This window comes from Crinia signifera, chromosome 8, assembly GCF_055691185.1.
Source record: "Crinia signifera chromosome 8, ASM5569118v1, whole genome shotgun sequence".
NCBI classification, from domain to species: Eukaryota; Metazoa; Chordata; class Amphibia; order Anura; family Myobatrachidae; genus Crinia; species Crinia signifera.
In genome coordinates, this window is record NC_139224.1 from 64,242,207 (window position 1) to 64,261,108 (window position 18,902).

An 18,902-nucleotide genomic window follows, 5' to 3' on the forward strand; every position below is an offset into this window, starting at 1 on the left:
AATGGGCCACTATACCAGTGGAGGATGCTGCGGCAGTTAAAGATGCCATGGACAGAAAAATTGAGAATTCCTTGCGTAAGGTTCATTCAGCGTCCGCAGGCTCCCTGAAAACTAATGTGGCGATGGCGTCAGTAGCCAGGGCTGTTAGACTGTGGACCTCTAATCTTAGAACAGATGTGGAAGAGAAAGTATCGAAGCAGTATCTTCTCAGAAATCTAGACGTTATACAGAAGGCGACTTTCTATGTGAGGCTTCTCTTGATGGTGTTTCCTTTGCGGCTAAAGCAATGGCAGCAGGGGTAACGGGGCGTAGAGCTCTATGGCTAAAACCTTGGAATGCAGATGCTAATTCTAAAAATAAGCTGACCAACTTACCCTTTGAAGGAAAATTCTTATTTGGATCCAGACTTGATACAATGATACAGAGAATTTCAGGGGGAAAATCTGTCCGCTTACCCCAAGAGAAGAGAAATCGATTACATTTTCCTACTTCCACTAAGCAGGCATACAGAGATGCGAAGACGTATCGACCTGGGAAGACATATTACAAAAGAGGAAACCCTAATACCTCTAGACAGTCATTTCGACAGAATTTTCGTGGCAGATACCAACCAGATAAAGATTGGAGCCAGAAAGGAAAATTATGACTATCTACAGGAGAAGATGATTGGCGCCAGACTAATAAGATTTGCGGTAAATTGGGAAGAGATAATAAAGGACACCTGGGTGTTAAACATAATTCGACGGGGGTACTGCATCGAATTAGAGAAAACTCCCCTCCATCACAGATTTGTAAAATCAAGGAAACCAGGGATATCCGAAGAAAGGAAAGCACTGTTTTTGAAGATAGATCAACTCCTACAGACAGAAGCCATAGAAGTGGTGCCAGAGAAGGAACACAGAAAGGGCTTTTATTCGAACCTGTTTCTGGTAAAAAAAAAAAAAAATGGGACATACAGAACTATTCTGGACCTCAGAGAGCTGAATCTATACATAAAACATAAAATTCAAGATGGAGACCCTGAGTTCCATTGTGATGGGTATAAGAAGGGGAGATTACCTTGCGTCAATAGACTTAAAAGATGCGTATTATCACATGATAAGTCAGAAACACAGAAAATTCCTAAGGTTTTCGGTGGCCGACCAACATTTTCAATTTACCTGTCTTCCGTTTGGGCTGAAAACTTCTCCGAGAATCTTTACCAAGGTGTTTAGTTACAGTAATCGCAGCTCTGAGACGCCAAAAAATTCAAGTTTGGCCCTACTTAGACAACCTGTTGATTGCAGGAGAATCGCTAGTAGAAACAGAGGACAACGTGAGGAAGACGATAGATCTGCTACAATTTCTAGGTTGGATAATAAACATAGAAAAAAGCCAGATGATTCCGACACAAAGGATACAGTTCCTAGGTGCTATGATAGACACGAGGCTGTTTTCAATTTCCCTATCATCAGAAAGATGCAGGAAGATTCAAGAACTAATAAATATGCTATTACAAAAGAAGAGGTACCCTCTGATTGTGGCCACCCAGCTTCTAGGTATGATGGCGTCTTGCATCAAGATCATCCCTTGGGCCCAGTGGAGAATGAGGAAACTACAGTGGTTCCGGATTCCGTTACAGAAGAAGGGTTATGGCGATCATCACCTGATCTCGCTAAATCAGGAGGTAAAAAAAGACCTAAAATGGTGGCAACAGGGTCTGGAAGAAAAGAACACCAGTTTAAAGGACCCAGCATTTCAGATACTGACCACGGATGCCAGCCTGTTTGGTTGGGCGCCCATATAGAAGGGAAATCCATCCAGGGCACATGGAGAGAAGAAGCAAAGAACTCGTCAAACATGAGAGAATTGCAGGCGGTTTGGGAGGCCATATGTCATCTTAAAGAAGACATTTGCTATTCACATCTAAGAATAATGTCAGACAATAGCCCTTATTCTGGTCGGTGCGGATATATCCGCGTGCGTTCGGCCCGCCGATGTTTTGTGTCTGCGCATGTGCAGAGCCGTCTCTGCGCATGTGCGAGCGGGGCGTACGGCAAAATCCTGCATGATATGTGAACACTCCGAACAGGGGGTGGAGAGGGGCGTGAAGGGCTATTTGGGCTCATTACCATATGCATACGCCCCGCGTTTCATGGGCGTTCCCATGCAAACGCTGGGCGTACGTATGGTAATGCGGCCGTGGCGCACGTGTAGGGGGCGGACATATGACATCGCCGGATGTCAGCTGCCCGCCCAGATCCCTGCTTTTGCACGGAAAAATGTCCGTGTGGTCTGAGGTTGCGGGAGCTGGTGGAGCACTCGATCCTGCATTCGATGGTCTGTGACCATCGAATGATGGGGGAGGTTCCCTGAGATGGAGGAGGCGTATTCCATGAAAAATACACTTGCGGTCCGTTCGGCCAGCTTCTTACCGCGTATGGACGGAGTTGGCGATCCGTATGGAAGGCGGGGTTTCGCACGCACGGTCCTGGCCGCATAATCGGATCCGGCCGCACCGATCAGAATAAGGGCCAATATGACTGTAGTTTCCCATATAAATCATCAGGGAGGCACAAGAAGTGTGAAGCTGATGCATATGTCAGAGAAGATATTGAGCTGGGCGGAAGACAATCGAAGATCTTTGTCAGCAGTTTACATTCCAGGCAAGAGAAATACACTGGCAGATTTTCTGAGTCGAGAAGTAATATCTCCAGGAGAATGGGAGTTGAACACAGAAGTTTTCTCTCAAATAGAGAAGATATTCGGTACCCCAGAAGTAGACCTGATGGCCAGTTTTGGTAAACAGAAAGGTGAACAACTTTTTCTCAAAGTCAGTTCATCCGCAAGCTCTAGCTATAGACTCCCTTTCAGTGAGATGGAACTTCAGGCTGGGCTACGTATTCCCTCCCTTCCCGATGATAGGGAAAGTTCTAAAAAAACTGAGGGAAGATCAAGTAGAAGTAGTAGCAATACTACCCTACTGGCCGAGGAGGCCCTGGTTCGTCAATGTTCTAAAGATGGCAGTTCAGGAACCTTGGTCTCTGCCCAATAGAGCGGACCTGCTACATCAGGGTCCAGTTTATCATCCAGAGCCAACAAAGTTATCACTAAAGGCATGGAGATTGAACGGAGCATACTAAGGAGACATAATTTGTCATCCCAAGTGATGTATATGATGTTGAAGGCCAGAAAGAACATTTCTTTCCTAGCCTATTACAGGACATGGATCAAGTTTATTGAGTGGGGTCATTTCAGTGGTGACTTTTCTTCCATATAAACTAATAAAGTCATGCAGTTTCTCTATGAAGGCTTTCAAATTGGTCTGGCTCCAGCCACTATTAAATCTCAAATCTCGGCCCTAGGGGTACTATTAGATAGACCTTTGGCAGAGGAAAGACTGATAAAAAGGTTTAACAGAGCCATGAAGAGGATCCGGCCACCAGTCAAAGCTCTAGTGGCACCATGGGATTTGAACCTAATGCTAGCGGTCCTGGCTAAACACCCCTTTGAACCTTTAACAGAATGTCCTTTAAAATACTTAACCTGGAAGACGGTATTCTTGGTCGCGGTTACCTCGGCCAGAAAAGTAAGTGAGCTTCAAGCTCTGTGGATAGAGGAACCTTATCTCGTTGTCTTCCCGGACAGAGTGGTATTAAGGACACCTCCTGAATTTGTGCCAAAGGTGGTATCATCATTTCACCTCAATCAAGAAATTATTCTTCCTAGTTTCTACCCGAAACCTGAAAATGAGGAACAACAAAGCTGGCATACATTGGATCTGGTCCGGGTCATCTCCATATACCTGGAAAGAAGTAAGGACTTTAGATCAACTAAACATTTGTTTGTCATTCCGAATGGAGTCAGAAAAGGAAAGGAACCTGGGAAACCAACTATATCCAGATGGATAAGAGACGATTGTGGCAGCTTACAAGCAGGAAGGCAAGAAAGTACCTCCTATAGTACAGGCACATTCCACACGGGCAGTCTCTACATCATGGGCGAACAAGGCCAAAGCGTTGGTGACCGAAATCTGCAAAGCAGCTACCTGGTCGTCAGTACACACCTTTGTTAACCATTATGCACTTGACGTTTCTCTTGCCCACTTTGGGAAGCATGTTCTTCAGGAGGCGGTATCCGGTTAATACCTCCTAATGATAAATATATTTTCATGCATCATATTACCCTCCCGTTTATTGTCTTGGGTATGTCCCAGTGTATGGCTGCCATGGGGATCGTAGAAGAAAGAGTCGAATTATTATACTCAACGATAATTCCTTTTTCTTCCTAGAGATCCCATGGCAGCCACTGATTACCCTCCCTTGTATTCTGATGTGTTTTCTCTAGGGACCATGGTACGGAGACACTCAAAAGATACAGGAGAGGTGAAGGAGGGGTCTATTATACCCAAGGTGGGCGGTCCCAAGAGAAATCAATCCTGTCTGCTCTAGTGGGGGAAGGGAATATCCCAGTGTATGGCTGCCATGGGATCTCTAGGAAGAAAAAGGAATTATCGGTGAGTATAATTCGACTCTTTTATCCAAATTTACCAAGCCTTCCGTAATGTGCCCTTCCTCTCACCTCTGTTGTCCAGCTAGCCGCTCCTTGCCACACTCCCATCTGCGTGCGTCTCCCTTGCTGTGTGTAGCCCGTACTGGCTTCCCGTTCGTCGGTGGCTCTCTGCACAGATAAGGCAGCTCCCCTATCTATAATTGCTCCTACCAGAGGTCGCCTCCGGCATTTCTATTTCCAGTGTTGCTTCATGGGTGCTGCTTCACAGACCGGAGGGTGACATGCAGGCTTTAGTGGTCGCACGGGCAGTCTGCAGGGACGGACACGTCTGTCCCCTGACTCCGTTGCCTGTGTTCTACCCGGCGTCCCTGTCTCCAATGCTGCCTCGTGGATCCTGCGTCTCACACCGTCGCTGTGAGACTCCACCCAGGCCGCAACCCGCAAGGACAAACATCTGTCCCCCGGCTCCGCTGCCTGTGTACCAGATAAGGGAACGAGTCACCAGACTCTATGGAGCTTTCAGCCCGGCAGCAGGGTAGGGAAAACTGCTCCTTCCTTAGCTTCAGCTGGAGCTCCTTTGCTTGCGTCCTTCTCAGGTGCTGGTGACCGATAGCCTTTCTTAACTCCCAGGTCCTTAGCTTCCAGCTGTGTCCCTCCCCTGTCTGCCTGTTCTGCGTCTTCACTCATTTTCTGTCCGCGGCTCCTGGTTCGTTGGGCGCCCGGATCCGAGGTGACTGCGGCAGATCTATGGCAGAGGATCTCTCTCTCTCTCTCTCTCTCTCTCTCTCTCTCTCTCTCTCTCTCTCTCTCTCTCTCTCTCTCTCTCTCTCTCTCTCTCTCTCTCTCTCTCTCTCTCTCTCTCTCTCTCTCTCTCTCTCTCTCTCTCTCGTAGGCAGTACATGTGTTTAACAATGCGATTAATCGCCGAACAATCATGCATGCATCCCACTAGGCCATTAGGTCGACAGTGAAAAGGTCAACATGTTTTTTTTTCACTGTTTTTTTACCCAAATGTCAACATGGACACAGTTTAAAGTGAACTGCAGCCCCTCGCATCGCTCGCGATGCTTCGGGCACGGTGCCTCGCTGCGCTCGGCACACTATTATAATCTAACTCCACGCCGTAGTGTATGGTAGGGCATGAAATACCACCTGTCTGCACATGTCGGCTCAAAAAACAGTAAAAAAAACATGTCAACCTTTTCACTGTCGACCTAATGGCATGTTGAACTAATGAGTTGTTGAACTAATGGTGTCAACCTAATGGCTGTCTATCTTCTTGTTGTAGACAAATAGTCCGGATACCGATCCATGGATAGGGCCTGCAAAACAAAACGATTGGCCCTAAAAACAGTTTTTACTATGCTTTAGCAAGGTTTTTGCCTTTCTCTGGTTCAACTGGTGTTTGAGAATGAAAAAATCTAAAACTAAGAAAAAAAAAGTTGAAAACCAGAAAATATGAAAGTATTTCCCCCATAAGCATCGGTATCCGGACTATTTGTCTAACTGTTTTTAGGGCCAATCATTTTGTTTTGCAGGTCCTATCCCTGGATCAACATACTATTTTTTTTAAATGTTAATGTTCTACAGTGAGATTAGCTATTCACATCCGTTCTCCCCAAAGGAGAATCAGTCTAATGTTTCTACTGTTTTTACCAAACAGACAACTGCATATATAGAAAAGGACACTGCATTAATGTCTGAGAACAAATCGCTAAATCTTCAGAATACAGCCCTTTCTTGGTTCTCATCCTACCTAGTGTTAGCGGGGAGCTGCACCCTGCCCAATGTTTACAGTGCAAGAGGAGCCCTGCCCCTCTAGAAGCACCCTGCTAAAAGAGCCTGCCTCCGACCCTGCTGGTGTGCACAAGGAAGCCCAGCGCCGCTGTAGATGGTGATGCCAGACGCTTCCCTGGCAGTGCAGAGACTTGTGACTGCGTCCCGGGCACGCCCCTTTTGTGTCGTTGGCGGTCTGGGACTGCCCACAGCAGTGACGTCGAAGGGCCCGGTCTTCCTCTCTTATGCAGGCCCCCATGATGCAGCAGCGCTCCCTGCCCTTTGAGGTTCCTAGAAGGAACACTACTACCTATCTAATCACTCTTTCAGTGTTCTCTTCTCTGATTCTACCTCCTCTTTCCTACCTCTATCAGTTGGAGTACCTCCGAGCTCAGTCTTAGGTCCTCTGCTTTACTTAACCTATACCTCCTCTTGGCAAACTAATCAGCTCCTTTGGTTTTGAGTATCATCTGTACACTGATGATACTCCAATCTATCTTTCCACCCCTAAATTGACACCATTATTATTTATTTATTAACAGTTTCTTATATAGCGCACACAGATTCCGCAGCGCTTGCCCCCCGCGTGCCGCCTGCTCCCTGCTGCTGGGATTTCAGCGAGGACGGAGAGGACTCGCAGCACCCGGAAGCTGTACAGTGCTCCGGGGGGGGGGGGGGGTGCGGGCGCCCGCCGCAGTATCGGCCGCAACCCCCACCCTCCCGCCGTGCTGCAGTAAGTATTGTCCGCACCCTTCCCTCCGGGCGGGGCGGCGCGGGGGGGTGGTTTGCCTGTGGCGGGCGGGGGGCTTGCACCGGCCCTGTCTGCAAGGGTGGATAATATTACACCCACGCGGGGCCAGTCACGCAGGAATGATCCTGGACACCGAGCAGAAAAAGATTTTTCTTCCTCAGGAGAAGATGTGGGCAATTCAGTCTCTTGTCGGAAATTCTGGCCAAACCTCCGGTATCAATACACCAGTGTATCCAACTGCTGGGAAAAATTGTGCCTACCTTCGAGGCGATCCAGTTTGGTCGGTTTCACACCAGAGTATTCCAACTGGAATTGCTGTCCAAGTGGTCAGGGTCGTGTCTTCTGATGCACAAGAACATAGGGGGTTATTCTAGTTCACTCTTTCTGACAAAATCTTTCTTAGATGGACAAAACCATGTGCACTGCAGGGGGGCAGATGTAACATTTGCAGAGCGAATTAGATTTGGTGGTTTTACTTCAAAGTGAGATCTATATTGCAGTGTAGAAATAAAACAGTCAGTATTTACCCTGCACAGAAACAAAATAACTCACCCAAATCTAATTCTCTCTGCACATTTTACATCTGCCCCCTGCAGTGCACATGGTTTTTGTCCATCTAAGAAGGATTTTGTCAGAGTGAACTAGAATAAGGCCCATATTTCGGTCACATCAGACCAGACAATCGCTCCTGTGGTGGACACATGCTCAAAACCTGCTCGCAGGAAGGATATTCGGATTCAGGATTGGATCCTCCTAACAATGGACGCAAGTCTGTTAGGAATGGGGAGTGGAGATTCTTTTTAGGGCCGATTGACATTGTGGGAGTCAAAGCTCCACATCAATGTCCTGGAGTTGAGAGCTGTGTACTACACGATCCTGCAGGCTCAATCTCTCCTTCAAGGTCAACGGTTCAGGTGCAGTCCGACAATGCGACAACAGTGGCATATGTCAACCGCCAGGGCAGCACGAAGAGCAAGTCATGCATGAGAGACGCTTCCAAGATCCTGTCTTGGGCAGAGATGCATGTGATGGCGCGGTCAGCCATCTTTATCCCGGGGGAGGTGGACTTTCTCAGTCGCCATGCCCTCCACCCCGGAGAGTGGAGCCTAATTCCCCAAGTATTTGCGTCCATTGTGGAGTGATGGGGTTGTCCGGTCACTGCTTTAGCATGTACACATGGAAGCAAAGTCCATGGACACCTTATCTAATTTCTGCCAAGCCTTCATTGCACCGCAAGGAGTCCAATTGGAGCAATAACTCTGCATCTGAACTACATTAAAGAGACTGCACTGGATCTTTTAAACTCCTCACTGTTCCACTTGCAAATACTACCTGTGGATCTTCTTTTTCCTCTGCTCATTTGAACTTTGAAGTGTGTGTGGATTAAGCATGTCTGCTAAAGCAGGAAGCGATTTATTTGATCTGCTTGATACTGCTTTATATAATTCAATCTCTGATCAGATTGACCAAACTGCTTGTGTAGTTGTTAGGCTAAAATACAAATGGGATCATAAGAATGTGTCATTCTGAGGAGGTGGTGGTTTGCTGCCTATGTATGAAAATGTACCACACGCATCCAGTTATGAGGATCCCAGTGTCAATTGTGTATTGCTTGCAAAGCAATTCTAGGACCAGATGCTACAGCTATAAAAGTGGCTTGATTCATGTCTAATTGCTATCCCCTCCAGTATCCAATGGTACACACTTCACTCTCCAATGTCCCGGTTTCCACTGTACTGTATATCTGGGTGTTCCCGGGCTTGAAACAGTGTCTCCTATGGTGACATCAGCGTGCCAGAGCAGGAGGGACCAATAGTCAGCTTTTTGGAAATTCCTAGGTCAAAAATCCCAGACAAGAGCTGTAGCCCACCAGAGAACGACCCACCAAAAAACCCTTCTTGGGATCGGGGTAAAATCTCCATGTCCTTTTGCTAAGTTAAAAAAAAAAAAAATCCCAGGTAGTTTCCACTGGTAAAAATCCTGGGTTTGTGTGAAATGTCAGTGGGAAAGGGGTATTCTACAAACATGCAATGATTATTAGTGACACCAGCGAGAGGGATAGGGGAACAACCGAGCTAAAAAGTACATTAGTTGCTGCGGAGAATGAGATGCCACTTTACCCCACACCTCATTTCCGCGAAGTCCTTAGAAAAGGTCCACTTAACATTTTGAGCGCAAACATCTGTGAGAGATGTTCAAAATGCCTACATTAAGTCTAATGCATGCAATGCAGGAACAATTACATCTGACATGTATTTAACACTTGGGCGGTATTAAATGTTTCCCCTAAAGTCTATGATCGAAAACTGAATACATTTCGTCATTTTAAAGTGCACGCAATATCTTCTCACCTATTCAAAGTGTGTTTTATGGACTGTCTATAGGATTTCACTCTATTTGAGTTTTTTTGATTGCTTCACGGTTTTATGCCCCCTTACCTTCGAATCGAAAAACGTTTTACTAGTTTTCGTGTGGCTTAAATTGTCACCTATTCTATGTTTCTTTTTTTTTTTTTTTTTGCTGGTTTTTTTAATCGTAACGCGTAGATTTTCGCATTTTATTTTCGATACTTTTTTCTTGCGCAATCATAGTTCAATTGTAATAACATGAGCTTTTTTAGCATTTTTAATCAATACATTGATCTAATTTTTTTTTTAATAAGTAAATCCTTCTTGCTAGTCTGAAACTCATGGTTATTTTTTTTTTTGGATTATTTTGACGTTTTATTAATATGTACCCATGATGCTGTGTTGCATCATGTGATTTTTTTTTTTTTTTTTTTTTATCCCATGATTCAGTTCATCCCTCAGAGTATTCACTCCTATTCTGAGACTTCAGGGAGATCACAGCATTTGGCGAGTCTCACTTCCAAAATGAAACCGCTACGCACTTGTCTAAAATGACACCAAACCCTGCGCAACATGACCATATATAGCTTTGGGTGATGGCAGGAAAGCGATAAAGAAACTCCCACTCATTGCCTCATTGGTGTTTTTCAGCAAAGAGGCCTTACGCGTCTTCAAAACTTTCAATAGCGGGAAAATTATTCTATGCAATATTGTTTGGCTATGCGAATAATGAAAACTAACACGTATCGCAAATACATGTGCTTACGGGAAACATTGAATACCGCCCTGTATCTGCTCCCATGTATCTTTTATGAGCATGTACTGTAGGTTACTTTTTGAGCTTTAACTGCACATTTAACAGGGAATATTCTTCCATATGCACACACATTATATTCAAGTACTCCTGGTATGTTGGTTAACCCATGAATGCTGCGTGTCCTGTTTTGTGTCAATGATCCAGCCTTCCTTTACTGGGAATGCACATTTAGGGTGTGTGCATACTGATTATCTTTAATTATCTGAGTTTGCACACTGTGATTAAGGTATCTAAATGGTGACCTACTGCAAGTCATAAAAATCAGAGTTGCTATGCACACAGCTGTTGCTATGCACACAGCTGTGCTTTAGCTGCATATTGTATGTACACACTTTTACAGTGTATTCAATTGAACATGTACATTTCTGTTGGTATGGCGGAGTTCCCAGATTTGAGTTGAAGTTCTACTCTGAGAGAGAAGCTGAACCAACTGGAAGCTGCACACAGTAAAGCAATGAACTACAAACCATAAATAGAATGGATTGACTAGAGAACGTCTCTTGATGCCTTGCATGTGCAGTGTTTAATGTTCTGCATTACCTGCTGGGTGTGGTATGGGACTCCGACATTCAGGATCCCGACGTCGGGATCCCGACTGCCCGGAGTCAGACAGCATGGCGAGTGCAAAAAAGCCCCTTGCGGGCTCGCCACGCTGCGGGCACGGTGGCTCGCTACGCCCCCCACGAGGGAAAATAGCGGGTGGCCGTCAGTCACCCGGCTGCCGGCGTTTTGACTGTCGGGATGCCGACATCGGGTAAATGACTGTCGGGATCCCGACTGTCGGGAACCCATCCTGCACCCTACCTGCTGGTATTGCTTTTTTATCAACCAACTTTACAGACCAAAGTGTTTAAATTGCCAGTTAATAAAACAATGCTTTGTGTATTGTATGAAAATCTCTATCCTATAAAATATGCCTTTTTAAAAGTTATCTTTTATATATGAAAATTGGGTGGGTAGGGTGGGGGCTCAGTGCTTTTTGGGCTCCCATCTAAAGTGATGGGAGCTATGAATTTGTGGCTACTAGCTCTATTTGCCACTTACTGCATATTCCTGCCCGCCCCTTCCTGAGGAACAAGCTTCTACAGTAGGGAGTTTTGTAACCTTAACTGCTATTTGTATGAGTTCAGTTTTTCTATGTTTCATAGCTTGCTATGCTTCTGGCATGGTGACTCTCTGTACTTGGCATAGTATTATATTCCCCCTTCATGTCCACTGGGATGGTAAAGTACGAACAAGTTTTTTTTTTTAAATGAATAAAATCAATCAATAAAACTCATGTCTACTTTTTTCGTGTTGATCTTTTCCATTTCAATCTTTTGATTGGGTCGACCTTTTGAACATGTTGACCCAATGCATGTCAAGACCTTTTCATGTGTCAACCTTTTGACTGTGGAACAATAGTGGTCGACCTTTTGACTGTTAACCTAGACACGATCGACCTAGTGACAGCATCCCCTTAGCAGGTTGCATAGAGTGTAGTTTTAAGTGGCTAGACCATTGGCTCAAGAATGTGGCACTAGTGACCCACAAATACTGGGTTCTCAACAAGTGAAAAGCTCCTCACTTAAGGATAAGTCAACTGCATTTCTTAATGGAGTGATTGATTTGAGCTACATGGCAACCAAATGTGCTTTGATGCTGCATTATTAAGTTTTATTTATTAGGTGCCACAAGTGGTTTGACGTGCCATAGATTTGGCACATATTAGAACAATACAGGGGCACAGAACTTAACATAACAGTACTCAAAAACTAAAACTACCCAGGTAGCAATTAGCCCAACACTTCTAAGTACACCTTACAGCGGAGATCTGTGGAAGTAAAGACATTTTCCACTTGCCACTAGGGGCAGGTTGCCATTGGAAGAGCTGAGAAATTGAGTGAGAAGAGATGCGGGTATAGATTGTTGCTTAGCAGCTGTAACTGAAGTGTGAGAGAGGAAGGCTGCGAGAAAAGGCAGGAACAGAGCACTGCTCCAAGGAGCTTACAAAATAGTGGGAGGGAGAGACCGGTGACACAAGGTGTTATGTATGCAACGAGGCCTGAAGGCAGAAAGTAAGCATGGCAGGGGTGGCCAAGACATGTAGCAGTGGGGAGATAGAGCGGGCTTGGTACTAGGTTATACGGAAGGGTACATTATTGCACATATGTAATTGTGATTAAAGGTAATGGCAGTTGACCGCTATCTAGTTTATGGGTAGTAATAAGTGCCCCCCCCCCCCCCTTTTTTTTTTTTCTATTAAGCTGCAGTCATACTGAAAACCTGGTTGTGAGCTGCAGCATCTAAAGCAGTGGTTCCCAAACTGTGCCGTGGCACCCTGGGGTGCTGCGGAGCACATGCAGGGGTTGGTGGTCCAGGACCAATTAAAATTATTTATGGTCTATGTCCTAGTCAAAACCAGTACTTATGACTTCCATTCATAAAATATGTGGACAAGCAGAAGCAACTCCTGTCACCACCTAAATTAACATAAGGATTACATATAGACACAGTTTATTTGATTGAATATTTTTTTTCTATAGTCAGAAACTATTGTCCTAGGGGTGCCACAAATACATTTCTGATACTCTATTTTAGGGCAGCGGTTCTCAAACTGTGGATCCTGACCCCAAAGTGGTTCCCGACCTTCTCCGCGTGGGGATGCGACTCCATATTGCTGACTTGAAAAATCTTGAATGGTCATAATTTTGTGCCAACACAATGCTGCCATGATTGTGCTGTCTGCTGACTACACATGTGATGAGATTGCCTTCTGCAGTCACTTGCTGGGGTCCTGTAACTATTATGTTTATTGTGTGATGGGTTCCCAGAGCAAAATAGTTTGAGGGCCGCTGCTCTAGGGTGCCGTGACTTGAAGAAATGTGGAAACCACTGATACTGTGTATTCCAATCTGTTTATCTATACTGATCCTGCAGTTACTGTATTGTAGGTATTTGTGTCGAGCACTTTTTTTTAAGTGCTTGTGGAATAAGTTTTTTTTTAATTTTTGCTTTTTAATACGGTATTTTTTCATTTAAATCTTGTATGTGCTAAATAATTGAGCATAATAAAATAACATCATACTGGAAAACCTCTTATAAATAGATGTTTTGTGCATGTTCAGACTAAAGTCCACCTAAGAAAAATATTTTTAAATGACAAGATACCCTATTCTGAATCTGACCATTTTTTTTCCTGTGCCACCCCCAATTATTTAAAACCATTGCTTAAATATATTGTGGATAATTCTCAGCTTTATTATATACATAAAGGTGAATGACTTTTCAAACAGGAATTGGCTATCGCGTATAATGGCCTGTCCTTGTTGTGACCTTGAAATAAACCTTGCTAGTTTCATGCTGCAGATATGCATCCTCGTGCATGCAGTTAGAGCTGATGCAGGAACAGCACTGCAAGGGTGTTTTCACATCCTGTTCTCTGCACGCACAGAAAAAAAGCTTGTGCTAATGAAAAACATTGGGGGAAGGGTGGATGGAATGCTGGAGGGTGGAGCTGTATTTTTCCGTGGAGTCACCTCATACACACAAGGGCTGCTGTTAGCAAGCACCAGATCTTCAGTCATAATAAGTAGAGTCCTGCTGCAATAGATTGGCTCAGAATATTTCTTTCTTCCCAGTGGTGCAAATTGCTATGGCTTTTAAGTGCATGCATGTTACTTTGTGCAAAGGTTTGCTTGTTTTTCGTTTTTTTTTTTTTGTATATTTTTCTTTCACGCTTCCGCATGCATTAATTGCAAACCTTACTTTTTTTTTTTTTCAAGTATTTTTAATTTTACATTGAAGCGTGTACTAGAGAAAAAGTATACTTGCAGTAAATCCATAAATCATTTAGGAACTGTTGCAACAGGCCGATTTTTATCTGTTTTTCAACTAGTATCATAGACATGGAAATTGTGTAACAAACTGAACTGCCCAAAAACCTTATTAACGCTGACCTGGACTTAAACGTTAATACCGCATGCCATCAATTATTCATTGAATTCCATGTGCAACAACCTTCTGTCTACTACTTGCATTAAAATACATCTAGGTACTGATTCATTTGGTTTTATGCATAGGTCTGCCCCAGTATGAAGGGGTCATTGTTGCTTCTGTTAAAAACCATCTCTTTTGTTTAATTGTTTACAAAGGCACAGGGCATACCTACTGCCTCCGATTAGGTGGCTCTGGGCCATGATTATCTGCAGTGGGTTTGTTTTGTCTCTTTACCAAACCTAGCATAAAGCTGGCCATACACTATTGTTATGTATCACAGCAGTGCATGGCCATCCGATCCCACTAGCCACCCGGACCTTCCCAGAAGGCAGAATTGCATGCAACCCCTGTTCCCCGCCGCTGAGAGGGAATCAGAGTTGTACCTGATTGGATGTCATAAAAACCCGATTTGAGCTGGTTAGTCGGAAATTGGCCCAAATCGCTGTAGTGTATGGGGGCATTAAAACTAGTTAACGGTTAGCCCAACTGTCTATCCATGTAACTACACCTTCTACTACAGCAGACATGTCATAGTGAATGGAGTAAGGTTCAGAGCAAGCAGGATGCATTCCAGTAAACGGTCACCAATCAAAAGCCGTGTTTGCCCAAGTATCCGAATGGGGTTTTTTGCACCATTGTGCTGATGATTAAATGAAAAAAAAAGTGATTCCTGTTTTTATTTATTATGATCCATTGGTAATCCTAATACAATTTTTTGTTTTTCATTTTATAAAACCTGTTTATTTTGCGAACAGACTTGTTACTATACAGGGGGTAAAAAATTATCTTCCTCACTGTAATACAGTATTTCTGATTTTTTTAAATTATTTTATTCAAGGGTAGAGCTCATATTTAATAGTAAAAGGAAGCAAAAGAAAAGGCTTTTAGCCAGCAATGTTATGCGACTGTTTACTTCTAGAAGTCCTGCCTGCTTTCATGTATTGCTTATCGGTGCTAGATATCTTTTTAACTGCAGCTTTAACTTGGTTGCATGTAACACAGGTCTTGTGCCTGGAACACTGAATGTTCTCTTTTATTAATTGATATTAGCAGCTGAAAGGTTGTTTCTCATCCTTTTTAGTCTGCATTTGGGCCCATAAAGGAGCAATGCTGCCTGCTGTTATTATAGTGGCCTGTTTTTTATCTGTGAATGATTAGTTTTGTCTGTTGCTGCTGCTGTGTGATGGGGGGAGGTGCCTTTACTGAACACACATTTGCTGCAGTACTCTTAGTTGGCAAGCACAGAAAGCAGTACAAAGAGTTTAGACCTTACTAACTACAACTGTGCAGCTTTTATTCTTTTATTTCTGTTCTTTATGACGCTTTTTTTTTACAAAAATGTGTGCTTAAATTGTTTTGAATTACTAGTATTCCCTAAAAGCACATGTTGGCTTTTTTTTTTTTTTTAAAGCAAATTATATAGTAACTTGTATTTAATGTTTTTGGTGTCGCTGTGTGTTCGAAAGGGGAAGATTGCCACGCAGGCATTGTTTTGCGAGGTAAGAGATGTTTGTTTTGCCCTTTTTTATGTATCCATTTATAAGTATGTTCTTTGAGCTGTTACTGCTAAAACTTATGACACAATTCTCACAAGCTGTTTGGTTGGTGTTTGAACACACAGGATAGGTGATATAGATGGGGGAGTGGCAAACTGCATCACAGAGTGCCAAAGGAACCACACACATGGGACTTTTTATAACTGAATTTTTTTAAACTGTATATTTGACATCTAGTACTCATTTAGCACGCACATGCTTTGAAACCACTTTATAGGATTTTAATCTTTTAAAATTGTTGCGCATTTTGTGAGGGTGATTCAGAGGCGGATGCAGTAACAGATGTGTCTTTTTTTAATTTATTTTCTGAATTAGTAATGCCATAGTCTGTGTGAATCTTCAGATTTCCACCTGCTGTGGTGCAATTCCTCCAATGGGCCAACCACAGCTTGGGATATTGCACATGCATATATGGCAGGGGCAAAATGGGCACTGGTATCTGTGCACTTTATGCATTTCAAATCGCTACCTATCACGATAAATGCATAGTTTAGCTCTGCTGCATGCATTAGGCCATTGTGCCCTTTGCTTTTCTCTGTGTCCACCTCTAAATAAATCACCCCTGTGTTAACACTTTTAGTGCGAAGTGAATTTGTCAAAATAGGAGTGAAAATTGGCAAGCGAACATTTTTATTCATCATAATGACCTGTAAGGTTTACCTTATATGGGAAATATCTATTTTTACACACAAAAATGTGTTATTTTGAACAGGGCAGCCGAGAGGAATGCCGGGCCCCGGTAAAATTTGGGGGTGTGGTCTAAGTGTGGGAGGTGTGGCCACACCCCCAAGAAAACGCTAAAAACTCTAAACTCAGCAGCAGCACACACCTACAGCATGTGCTGTGCTGACAGAAGGCTCAGCATGAGCTCTCACGCTGTCAGTGAGACACTCATGCTGAGCCTGCTGTCAGCACAGCTCATGCTGTAGAAGTGTGTGCTGCTGTTGCTGTCCGGGAGTGGTCGGACCAGGGCCCCTGCCGGGCCCCTCCAGCAAGCCGTGGCCCGGGTAATTAGTACCCGCTCCCCCTCCCTCTCGGCTGCCCTGATTTTGAATCAAATTTTAAGCAGTCAATTTGAACATCTTGCACAAGAGATGTTGGTACTCAAAGGGTTAATGCTGTAGGGTGTGTGTGTGTATATGTATGTATGTATGTATGTGTGTATATATATATATGTATGTATGTATGTGTGTGTGTGTGTGTGTATGTATGTGTATATGTATATGTGTGTATATATATATATATATATATATATATATATATATATATATATATATATATATATATATATATATATATATATATATATATATATACACTTACTTACTTACTGCTGGACAAAGGAGGCGGCAGTCACGGATTTAGAAAACGGTAAACTTGTATTAAAAATACATGACAAAAAACGTGTCACAAAGGTGTCTTTGTGACACTTTTTTGTCATGTATTTTTAATACAAGTTTACCGTTTTCTTAATCCATGAGTGCCGCCTCCTTTGTTCAGCAGTTATCCATTTATCTTGTGGAAGGCACCACGGTCCATGTGGACACCAGCCAGAGTACCGACCTGCTATATATATATGTGTGTGTGTGTGTGTCCTTGGGGGTTTGGCACTCCCACAACACAATGCAATTGCTGTGGTGCCCAGAAGAAAACTGCATATAGAAAATCTGTGGTCTGGCACTCAGCGGGCTTCAATAACAGCAGTTACCGCAAACAGCTGATTTCGGGGGTACGCAGCCCCCTTTGTCAAGGTGAAAAAAATTTGGCACCTTGACAAAGGAGGCTGTGTACACCCAAAAAGTAGGTTTCATCTTTTGCACCCAGTAATGAGATTAAACCCATTAAAAAAATATATATATATTTGCACCAGCAACGCAGTCTCCGAGTGCCGCTGTTTTATAGAGTGTGTGTGTGTGTATACAAAAATGAGCCCTAGTAGGTACGTATGTACAGGTGGTATGAAATATAGACCCTAAGCTTTATTAGGGCAGGGACTGATGTGAATGGTCAATTATTCTCTGGAAAGAGCTGTTATTTATGTATGCGCTATATAGTAACTCGAGATGCTAATAAGGATTTTTCTATATGATACTGAATTGTCTAACGATTTAGTGTTCCTTCTAGGAACTAGGGCAGGGCGGGGGGGTCGGACTGGCACGCCGACGTCACTATTTTGGGCGTGCCCGGGCCGCCAACGTCACAAAAGGGGCGAGCCCGGGCCGCGTCGTGACGAAAAGGGGCGTGCCCGGCCGGCGGAATCACGCAGAGGAGTGGGCACAGCCGGCGGCGTCACTCAAAGGGGTGGGCGCGGCCGGCGGCGTCATGCACAGGGGGCGGACCCGGCCACCCGGAAGGCTGTACACTGCCGGGGAAGTGCCGGGCATCGCTATGTACAGCGGCGCCGGGCTTCCCCGGTCAAAACAGCGGGGACAAAGGCAGGCTGGTTTAGCGGGGCACTGCCAGAGGGGCAGGGCGCATTTTTCACTTTAAAAATAGGGCAGGGCGCAGCGCCCCGCTAAAACAGCCTAGCAGGAACACTACGATTTGATTAGGTTTAAAGCGGGATGCATTTAGCATTCCAGTGGTCAGGATGGTGGCCTTCTGGTTACTGTCGGGAGACCTGCACCGTAAATCCAACACCCATTGGAAAGCCGGTGCTGGAATCCCAACTGCCAGGATGCCGAGCTGAAATTAATTAGGGTCTGTTAGCGTTACACCAGGAAGGGGCATTAGGATTCTGACACTAGGTTGGGATTTAGGATTCGTCTGCAGGCATGGGGGAAGGAGACTAGGGCTAATCTGTGTGGGTGGAGAAAAATTAGAGTTAGGGCTAAGCGGTTCTGCAGAGGGTTTGGGTCAGTCTGTGGGTAGGGAGGACATCCGTAGAAAGTAAGTATACTTAACTCCCGCTGGTTATCCGTATGTGTCCTGTTTAAAACACCTCTAAATACATTGAACCTGTATTAAAGGCTATGTATATATTGTTTGTTTTATGTTTTGATTATTAGATTAGTTATGGATAGCTGTTACAGTGCACTCTACTGTTTAAGCTTGTGCATTGTCAAGTCAATTGAAAGGGTATTTTTTTCCCCTGTACCTTTCATGAATTGATTATAGGGGGAATTCAACTGTCTTGTGGTTTCCCAAAATGAATAAGCACCCACCGGATCTTTTAAATTGTACCA

At 44.1% G+C, this 18,902-nt stretch overlaps 1 protein-coding gene across 5 annotated transcripts in view; it reads left to right on the plus strand.

Moving 5' to 3' along the window:
- LOC146026166 (activating transcription factor 7-interacting protein 1-like) overlaps positions 1–18,902 on the plus strand; it is an 85,948-nt gene that overhangs the window by 13,728 nt on the left and 53,318 nt on the right. The window contains exon 1 of one of the 5 annotated variants that reach the window (XM_083156589.1): positions 15,477–15,660. The exons of the other annotated variants lie outside the window; for them this stretch is intronic. The gene's annotated coding sequence lies outside the window, so the exon portion shown is untranslated. Of the gene's footprint in view, positions 1–15,476; positions 15,661–18,902 lie in introns of those variants that run through there. 5 annotated transcript variants of the gene reach the window in all.